Genomic DNA, 10,817 nt, shown 5'->3' with positions numbered 1-10,817 from the left:
CAAAGGCAGGGAAGGAGATTTGGAGCAGCCCAGCACCTCCCTCACATCCTGGAACTCCAGACAATTAGGTACCCTCTTGATTAGATTAGGAGAGGGCAGGAGAGGGGTGGGTTTAGGATTTTTAGCCACACCAGTGGGTGAGCTTAGCCAGATCTAACCTCCAAAAATCACTTTCAGCCATGTTGGATTTTTCAGGAATGTTGCTCCCTGGAAATGATTTTTGCCACACTTCCCAGGAAGTGGTCATCAAAGTGGGAAGGAGCCTGCCCCTGATTGGATATCCAGGACCCCCCCGTTTTTCACCCAGGAGCAAGGATAAATGTGGCAGAGCTGCACCCACATCTCAGATCCCTACAAGGAAAAACATCAGAAGAAGAGGGACTGCCCTGCTGGACCACTGATCTGCGCTCTGAAAGACTGCACCAGATACTCACTTGGGCTTCACCACAAGAAGGACTTTGCCTAGCTTCAACTGGTTTAAGGAGGGACTCCCTATTTGCTACAGATGAAAAATGGCTAACCAGAGTCCCCTTCTTCAAATCCTGAAGAAACTGACCAGATGCCCACTGTCCAGTGGCCATTTTGGAGTTTGAGCCAGGTGCATTCTTGGAGTTGGAGTCTGCACCCTCAAGGAGCAACTCAGAGCTTCTGGAACCTTGGGGTGAGCTGTGGACCCCTAAAGGACCTTCAAATACCTTATGGAAGAAGATCCTTAAGTTTGGAGAAGATTGGTGAACTTTTTGGAAAAAGATCTGTAGAGGAACCAACCAGCCACTGTGAGTCTAGCTGGCTTATCTTAACCGCGACCCGGCCTGACTTGCAGGTTTGTCCCACTGAAGAACATCTCCATAAAAGTGACTAAGTCAGATTGTAGAAAACTAACTGGGGCCTCCCTCACAGTGTATCAGAAGAGGTTTCCAGGCACATCAGATCAAGATTTAGGTTTGGCCTGGTCAAAGGATTTTCGTCTCGAAAAATCATCTAAGTCCGAACGTAGAAATCTTCACCAAAGTCTCCTGCGACGCGTATCCGAAGAAGGGCTCCAGGGAGGTTGGATCAGACTGGCAACTTCGTCAATCTGAAGAAAATCTTCAAGAAACTACTAAGTCCGACGGTAAACTTTTGACCGAGGCCTCCCGCTTGCTGTAGCCGAGCAGGCCACAATCACAGTTGGCCTTAAACTTTGAATTTGCCCTGGTCAAGGTGCGACCAGATGACCAGATTGGAGCTATTCATTTCTAAGTGCTGAAAAACACTAAGGCCCTCATTACAACCCTGGCGGTCGGTGATAAAGCGCCAGTAATACCGCCAACAAGCCGGCAGTAAAAAACTTGGAATTTTTAATACGGCGGAAACCGCCGACAGCCACTTTAACACACCGACTGCCATGGCGGTAGCAACAAACACTGCAGCGGTAACTGCCAATAGCCAGACGGAAGACAATGTACCGCCCACAGTATTACAACAAACCAATCTGCCAGCTTTTCCGGGGCGGTACCAACGCCATCAAAAGCACGGCGGGAACAGTACACAGAAGGGAAACGACTTACCTCTCGACATTTAAGGAAGAACCACAATGCCATGGAGCCCAAACTGCAGATCTTCCTCATGCTGGTATACCTCCTCCTACACCAGGAACATGAACGCCGGCAAAGACGACTATGGTGAGTACTGCACCTAGCACACAGGGGAGAGAGGAAGGAAAAAGAGAGTGACACACACACGCAACACACGCAACATCCCTACCCCCACCCCCAACACCATATGCACAAACAGATGCGTTTGTCACAACATTACATATGCACCCCGTATCCCTCAGGAATAACGCAAGGACAAAAGGAAGTGAGTAAAGCCAGTGTAATAATATACGTTTCGAGAAATACGCCCTTAAAGCACAAAACAGTATCTACAATATATACACATGGGGGCACCTCAGCTGGAAGATGGTAAAACGTCACTACTCCTGGATGGGGCTACATTCCCTCTGCGATGTCCTGGGGAGTGCAAAGCCACAGTCTCTCTAGTGAGTGGTTTGCCCACTGCTTGCTCCTGGGGAGTGCAAGGCCACAGTCTCTCTAGTGGGTGGTGTGCCTACTGCTTGGCCCTGGGGAGTGCAAAGCCACAGTCTCTCTAGTGGGTGGTTTGCCCACTTCTTGGTCCTGGGGAGTGCAAGGCCACCGTCTGTCTAGTGGGTGGTTTGCCCACTGCTTGGTCCTGGGGAGTGCAAAGCCACAGTCTCTCAAGTGGTGGCTTCTCCACTGGTTCTGGAGGGGTCCTTGTGCCCAATGTGCTTCATCCTGGCAAGGAGGGGGTGAGTGGGTGCCTTCTTTCACTGGTTCTGGAGGGGGCTTTGTGCCCAGTGTGCTTCATCCTGTCAAAGAGGGGGTGAGTGGATGCCTTCTTCCACTGGTTCTGGAGGGGTCCTTGTGCCCAGTGTGCTTCATCCTGGCAAGGAGGGGGTGAGTGGGTGCCTTCTTTCACTGGTTCTGGAGGGGGCTTTGTGCCCAGTGTGCTTCATCCTGGCAAAGAGGGGGTGAGTGGATGCCTTCTTCCACTGGTTCTGGAGGGGGCTTTGTGCCCAGTGTGCTTCATTCTGGCAAGGAGGGGGTGAGTGGATGGTTTCTCCACTGGCTCTAGAGAGGGCCTTGTGCCCAATGTGCTTCATCCTGGCAAGGAGGGGGTGAGTGGATGCCTTCTTCCACTGGTTCTGGAGGGGGCTTTGTGCCCAGTGTGCTACATCCTGGCAAGGAGGGGGTGAGTGGATGCCTTCTTCCACTGGTTCTGGAGGGGGCTTTTGTGCCCAGTGTGCTTCATCCTGGCAAGGAGGGGGTGAGTGGATGGCTTCTTCACTGGTTCTGGAGGGGGCCTTGTGCCCAGTGTGCTTCATACTGGCAAGGAGGGGGTGAGTGAATGGCTTCTCCACTGGCTCTGGAGGGGGCCTTGTGCCCAATGTGCTTCATCCTGGCAAGGAGGGGGTGAGTGGATGCCTCCTTCCATTGGTTCTGGAGGGGGCCTTGTGCCCAGTGTGCTTCATCCTGGCAAGGAGGGGGTGAGTGGATGGCTTCTCCACTGGTTCTGGAGGGGGCCTTGTGCCCAGTGTGCTTCATCTTGGCAAGGAGGGGGTGAGTGGATGCCTTCTTCCACTGGTTCTGGAGGGGGCTTTGTGCCCAGTGATTCAAATCCTGGATGGTGCAAGGTCACAGTCTCTCACCTGGTGTGTCACACCTACAGTTGTTGCAGGGGCCAGGATGCACTACAGCCCATGTAGGCATGACTACACACTGCCTGCGGTGATGACAGCTGCCCAGTGGTGACAGTTGTGGGGCTGGCGGCGGTGCTGCCAATGGTGGGGGGAGGCTCCAGCCCTTCCCCTGCAGCCTTGGACGGCTGCCCACTGGGGCTGCTGCTGCTGGCAGTGTAGATGGCGGTGCAGGTAGCGGTGCTTGCGGCAGTGCAGGTGGCGGTGCTGTCAGTGGTGGGGGGAGGCTACAGCCCTTCCCCTGCAGCCTCAGACGGCTGCCCACAGGGCCTGCTGCTGCTGGTGGTGCAGGTGGCGGTGCTGGCAGCGGTGCTGTCAGTGGTGGGGGGAGGCTCCAGCCCTTCCCCCGCAGCCACGGATGGCTGAAGTGCCATGGCTGGTATTGTTTGCCCAGATGCTGCTCCAGCACCAGGCACCAGATCCATCCTGCCTGCGGTGTCTGTACCTTTTTCCTTGCCCTTGGCAGCTGGTGTTCCCTTCCTGCTCTTGGCAGCTGGTGGTGCCTCCTTGCTTCTGCCAGCTGGTGTTCCCTTCCTGCCCTTGGCAGCTGATGGTCCCTTTTTTCCCTTGCTAGATGGTGGTGCCTTCTTGCTAGCTGGTGGACCCTTCTTGCCCATGGCAGCTGGTGCAGGCACACTGGCAGTGCTGAAGGGTGTCTCCTTGGAGCCTCTCACACCTGCAGTAGCTGCAGAAACTACAGTGGCCTTGGACTGCTGGGCTGAGGTGCTGGCCTGGGTTCTGCCCACCCTGGCCCGAAGTGAAAGATGGAGGGGAGGGGCAGGGAATAGGTGAAGGGTGAAGAGGAAAAGCCTTTTAGGGACACTGGGGCTGGAAGAGGGTGAAGGTTTGGGAGTGGAGGAAGAGGGAGTGGTTGTAGGAGGTGTCTGTCTGCTGTGTTTGGATGCAGGTGCATGGGCAGGATGCTGTTGTGAGGTGGATGGATGTTGGGTGTCTGAGTACTTTGAGAGGAGGGGGCACAGACACAGTGGGAGAGGACACAGGGGACATGTGCATGGATGTGGGGGAGGTGACTGCCAGTGCGGGGCATGTAGTGAAAGGCGTGATGGTGATAGAGGTAGTGGATGAGGATGTAGTGCATGCAGGTGTGAGTGGAGACGCTACTGGGAGGAAGGTGGATGAGGAGGAGGAGGGGCACACAGTGGAGGCAGTGGATATTGGTGTGTCTGCATCTGGATGGTGCTTGTGTGAGTGCCTGTGGGATGAAGTGTGGTGCTTGTATTTGCCTGAGCCACTTCTGTGTGTTTATTTAGGTGCATGCTGGTCTGCAGGTGTGCTTGGGATAGGCTGGGGTTGAGGGGATTGGGACTAGGTAGAGGAAGTTGGAGGGGGGAGACTAGAGACAGGGACAATGGCTGCCATCAGGGAGTTGGCCAGAGCCTGGAATGATCCCTATTGGGCCGCCACGCCAGAGTGAATGCCCTCCAGGAATGCATTTGTTTGTTGCAAATGCCCTGCCAGCTCCTGGATGGCATTCATTATGGTTGACTGACCAACAGAGATGGATCTCAGGAGGTCAATAGCCTCCTCACTGAGGGCTGCAGGGCTGACTGGGGCATGGGCTGAGGTGCCTGGCGCGAAGGAGATGCCCACCCTCCTGGGTGAGCGGGCACGGGAAACATGCTGAGGGGCTGCTGGGAGGGCGGTGCTGGTACGGTGGTGGCGGCTGTACCTGTAGTTGGGGTGGCCACAGACGTGTCCACCACCACCAGGGAGCTTCCATTGGAGGAGGTGTCGCTGTCTGAACTGTCCGAACTGTCCCCTCCAGTCTCCACCCTGGTGCTTTTCTTGCCCCCCGTCCCACTGGTGCCCTCACCGTTGGTGGATTCAGCCTCATGGGCCATGTGGGATGCAGTTCCCTCTGTTGCCAGTACCTCTGCTACTCTGCTAGATGATGCTAATGCACACAAGGACAGGGTGACAAAACAAAAAGGGGGGAGAGACAGAGGATACACTTGGTCAATGCCAGCAACAACACCACAGTTGGCGTACACAACACACAGGGAACAGCCCTATGCACTAGGCCATGCACTACCAGTTACAATGCTAGTCACCAGGCTATGGGGTACAATGCCTAACGCCAATAGCAGCACACCTGAAACCCACAGGTCCCTGCCCAGTAGTAGATGCCCAATATCATTTGTGGGGTTAGAGTGCACCTGAGCCTGCCCATCATGGAACCTACCCTGCCATATTCGTCCTGGCCTAAGGGCACCCACAGACCCACATCCCCCACCCAGATAACACCTCAACACGCTCAATTTCATGATTCTGAAACTGTACTCACCCCCTTGTGGCTGCTGTGATGCCTTCAAGCTCCCATCCAACTCCGGATAGGCCACCGCCAGGAAGCGGAACATCAGGGGGGTCAGGGTACGACAGGCACCCCTTCCTCGTTGGGAGGCCATCCCCAGCTGGGCCTCTGCCGTCTTCCTTGCCCAGCGGCGCAGGTCCTCCCATAGTTTGCGACAGTGGGTGCTCCGCCTGTCAAAGACCCCCAGGGTCCGCACCTCCTTGGCGATGGTACGACAAATACCCTTGTTCTGATGGGTGCTGACCTGCAGACAAAGATACATAAGAAAAGGTATTAGTCATACCGTCCGGCCTGTTACACTCATGGCCACAACATTCCTCCCATCCCCTTACGCACAGACATTGCCCACCATACATGCAGCACTCTGCCCAGGACCCCTCAGCCACCCCCCCCACATGAGGCTTACACACACAGCACTCCATACATTCATTCCCCATGCATCGTGCTCACAGTGTACTCACCTGTTGATCTGGCGGACCATAAAGTAAACAGTACTAGGGTAGGACCCCATCCTCTAGTCTGTCCAACTCCTTGGAAGTGAAGGCAGGGGCCCTTTCCCCAGAGACTCTAGCCATGGTCGCTTCCAGACACAGGTCACAGCAGAACTTGCAGTGTAGGTCCTCTCCTGTTGAAGGTCAGGTAGCAAGTGAGTGAACAGATAGAAAATGGTGGTCACATCCACGGCGGTGCGTACCGTCACTGCCAGCATACATTACCATTGGCTCTTGGAACCCATAGGCCCCAATGATAACCAATGAGGTGTTACACGGCGGTCATCGACCGCCTACCGCACTGGCACACAACATCAGCAGAATTACCTCATTTCCACTTGTCCCTCCTCACAGGTCAGGTGGCCGCCATTTCATGGGGGAACAGTCCATGGCACCTAACTGCATCACAGCAGACATAGGCACATCAACAGACCTACACGTTCACATACTGTTTCTGTAACAAAATACAAGGCATTTTACTCTGAGGATATCTTTGAATATGACCATCTGCTCACCATTTTTCACCCTACAGTGCAACCGCTGAGGATGAATAGGAGTTGGGGACATACCCCCGTGTACAGACCCATGATGGACCTGCCAACAATGGAGGACAGGCACATTATCCTTACCAACAGACTTGTTAGGGCCACAATCCAAGAGCTGTGTGCCCAATTGGAGCCAGACCTGATCTCAGCTATCCGCCACCCTACTGGTATCCCCCCTTTGCGCAGGTTCTGTCAGTGCTCCATTTCCTGGCAAGTGGGTCCTTCGCGGAGACAGTGGCCATGGCAGCAGGGATTTCACAGTCTATGTTCTCAAACGTGCTGACCAGAGTGTTGTCAGCCCTGAAGAAAACAATAAGCAGCTACATCGTATTCCCCAGGTGGAGGATTTGGCCACAGTGAAGGCTGACTTCTATGCACTGGGACATATTCCCAACATCATTGGTGCTATTGATGGTACACATATTGCCCTTGTCCCTCCCCCCGGAGAAAAGAACATATGTTCAGAAATCGAAAGAGCTTTCACTCTCTGAACGTGCAGATAGTGTGCCTGGCAGACCAGTACATCTCCCATGTCAATGCAAAGTATCCTGGGTCTGTGCATGATGCCTTTATCTTGAGGAATAGCAGCATTTCATATGTGATGTCTCAACTCCAGAGGCACAGGGTGTGGCTAATAGGTGAGACCATGGCTCCCACCCAGTGTCTGTTGGTATGTGGGTGTGGGGTTGACCCTAAGGGTGAGTGTCTGGCTAACAGGAATCCATCGATATTTACAGGTGACTCTGGTTACCCCACCTCTCATGGCTAATGACCCCAGTGAGGAATGCCAGGACAAGGGCAGAGGAATGTTACAATGAGGCTCATGGGCGAACAAGGAGGATCATTGAGTGCACCTTTGACCTCCTGAAGGCCAGATACCGGTGCCTCCATCTGACAGGTGGATCCCTGTGCTATTCACCCAAGAAGGTGTGCCAGATCATCGTTGCATTTTGCATGTTGCACAACCTGGCCTTGAGACGCCAGGTGCCTTTTCTGCAGGAGGATGAGGCTGGAAATGGTCGTGTGGCAGTGGCAGAGCCTGTGGACAGTGACGAAGAGGAGGCAGAGGAAGAGGATGTGGACAACAGAACAATTACAATTCAGCAGCACTTCCAGTGACACACAGGTAAGACACTGTAATTTCACCTTCCATTGCAGTTTTGTGTTGGACATTGTACATGGCAGCCTGATTTTCCTAATTCTATGGCCACGTACTGTACCCTTTGGCATCTCTATTTTCAGATATCTGTGCCCCACTCTGGCTCATGGTATGTTTACTGCTGCCCACTACAGGTCATTCCTATGTATACATAACTGTACAGTTGAATTGCAATGTTGACAGCTTGTTAAACAAATGCATATTTCAATTAATTCACAGACTCCATATTTGTTCCAAGGGTGTTTATTTATGTGTGAATAAGTGGAGGGGGTATTGTAATGGGCTGGATTGCTGATGAAGGAAAGTCCAGGATAGAGTCCAGTCTATTGGTATTACAGGTGCATTGTCCAAGGGGGCCCAGGAAGTGGAGCAATGGCAGTTCAAGGTGGACAGGCTGACATAGTGGGACACAAGGGTGACAATCAGGAGAGTCTTATTTCATGTTGGGGGTCTTGGCAATGTTCTCTGGCTTCTGCCTGGATTTCAGGGACCTTTTGCAGGGTGGTTCTCCTTCTGCAGGGGGAGGGGTGCTGGTGGCCTGTTGTTCTTGTGGCAGGGCCTCCTATCCACTAGCATCAGCGGAGGTGGAGGGCTATTCATTGGTATGCCTAGTGTCAGGGGCCCATTGGTGTGCCACTGCCTCCCTCATGGTGTTGGCCATGTCTACCAGCACCCCTGCAATGGTGACCAGGGTGGTTTGGATGTCCCTTAGGTCCTCCATGATCCCAGGTACTGTCCCTCCTGCAGCTGCTGGGTCTCCTGCAACTTGGCCGGTATCTGGCCCATGGTTTCCTGGGAATTGTGGTATGCTCCCAGGATGTTGGTGAGTGCCTCCTGGAGAGTCGGTTCCCAGGGCCTGTCCCCCCTTGTCGCACAGCAGTCCTCCCAGCTTCCCTGTTGTCCTGTGCTTCTGTCCTCTGAACCATGCGCCCACTGCCACTGACCCAGGTCCCTGATCATCCTGTTTTTGTGGGGTTGTCTGGGGTCCCTGTAGTGGTGGACACACTGCTGATTGACGTGTCCTGGGGACAGAGGGATGGGCCCACAGGGTGGGTGCTGTGGTGGTGTTTCCTGAGGGAGAGGCTCTGTGGTGGTATGGGACTGTGCCTGGGTCACCGAATGTCCAGAGGTACCTGATGGGCCAGGTTGGTCATCCAGATCCAGGCGTGCAGAGCTGCTGTCCTCACTGTGGGCCTCTTCTAGGGGGGACTGGATGTTGCTGACACCTCCTCTCTGGTGACTTTGTGTGGGGGTCCTGTGGGTATGTGAAAGCAGTGTTATTGTTACTGCGTGTGACATCTTGTGCATGGGTATGTTTTCCCCTATGGTTGTTATTACCAAGGCAGCTTTGGCTTGTGTGAGTTGTGATTTGGTTGGCTAAGTGATTGTCACTAGTGTGCATGCTGTGGTGATGGGTGTCCATGCAGGGCTGTGAGTGGTGTCCATGAATTGGTGGTGCATGTAGTGCTGGTTACTGGGATGGGTGGGTTGTGATGGTGGGGTATATGTGAGGTGGTGGGGTGATGGGGTGAGGGTAGGGGTGAGGGTATGTGATGGCATGTAGATAGGGGGTGAAAGTAGTAAAGATTTTACTTACCAGAGTCCAGTCCTCCTGCTACTCCTGCCAGGCCCTCAGGATGCATGATTGCCAAGACTCGCTCCTCCCATGTTCTTAGTTGTGGGGGAGGAGGTGTGGGTCCACCGCAAGTCCTCTGTACAGCTATCTGGTGTCTTGCAACCACGGAACGCACCTTCCCCTGTAGGTCGTTCCACCTCTTCCTGATGTCATCCCTTGTTCTGGGGTGCTGTCCCACGGCGTTGACCCTGTCCACGACTCTCTGCCATAGCTCCATCTTATTAGCAATGGATGTCTGCTACACCTGTGCTCCAAATAGCTGTGGCTCTACCTGGATGATTTCCTCCACCATGACCCTTAGCTCCTCCTCTGAGAACCTGGGGTGTTTTTGTGGTGCCATGGGTGTAGTGTGAGTGGTGTGTGTGAGGGTGTGTGGGGTGATGTGTTGGGGTGTGTGCTGTGAGGTGCGTGGATGGTGTATGGGTGATGGTGTTCTGTGGCTCTGGCTCTGTGGGTGCTCCTGGCGTGTCTCTCTCTCTGTTGTAAATTGTTTGTAGTGGTAAAGGGTTGTGGGTAATGTGGGTGTGTGTTTTATAGTGGTTTGTGGTGTGTGTATGTGTGTCAGGTGTGTGTAGTTTGAGCAGTCCAATGTGGTATTGTTTTGTTAGTGTGTGTGTATTTTGAGCGCTGTGGTATGTACCGCCAATGGTTTACCGCGGTTGAATGTCCACCGCAGTGATTCGGGGGTCATAATGCTGTGGGCGTATTTCTGTTGGCGTAACAGTGTGGGTTTTGGTCCCGCCAGTTTATCACTGACCTTTGGCCTGGTGGACTTGTGTGTGTGTCTGTATAGTGGCGGATGTCTATGTGTGGGTCATAATACGCGTAGCAGTATACCGCCGCAGTCGCAGTATGTTGGCGGCAGTCAGCATGGCAGTAAGCGGCACTTACCGCCAATGTCATAATGAGGGCCTAATTCTTTAAAAATTCATTTCTCCGGTTTCCCTTATCCAATTTTATTTGTTTTGGTGTCATTTCAAAGATAATAATATAATCTATTGTTATAAGTTGGTGTTGGATTTTTATGGTGTTTTGTGTTTTACATATTTACTGTTTTGTGATTTTAAATGCTTTACACACTCGTCTCCTAAGTTAAGCCTTGTCGCTTGTTGCTAACCTACCAAGGGTTGAGCTGGGTTTAATTTATTGAGACCTAACTGGACCTAAGTGGAGGTTAGTGGCCTATTGCTAAGTGTAGGCACTTACCTGCCCTTACCAATAATCCACTTTCCAACAATGTGGAAGGAAAACGATTCACAAGGAAAACCACCCAGTGGCACCAGTCTGTCCCACATGGACAGTATCTCCTTAGTTCTGTGCTTAAGATCATGCCAGTGTTGTGACAGTAGGCAATGTGCCCTCTTCACTCAACCACTGTTGACTTGTCTGATATGT

The sequence above is a fragment of the Pleurodeles waltl genome, chromosome 1_1, assembly GCF_031143425.1.
Source record: "Pleurodeles waltl isolate 20211129_DDA chromosome 1_1, aPleWal1.hap1.20221129, whole genome shotgun sequence".
Taxonomy (NCBI): Eukaryota; Metazoa; Chordata; class Amphibia; order Caudata; family Salamandridae; genus Pleurodeles; species Pleurodeles waltl.
The sequence above is the reverse complement of the archived record's forward strand: the minus strand, read 5'-3'. Positions refer to the sequence as shown.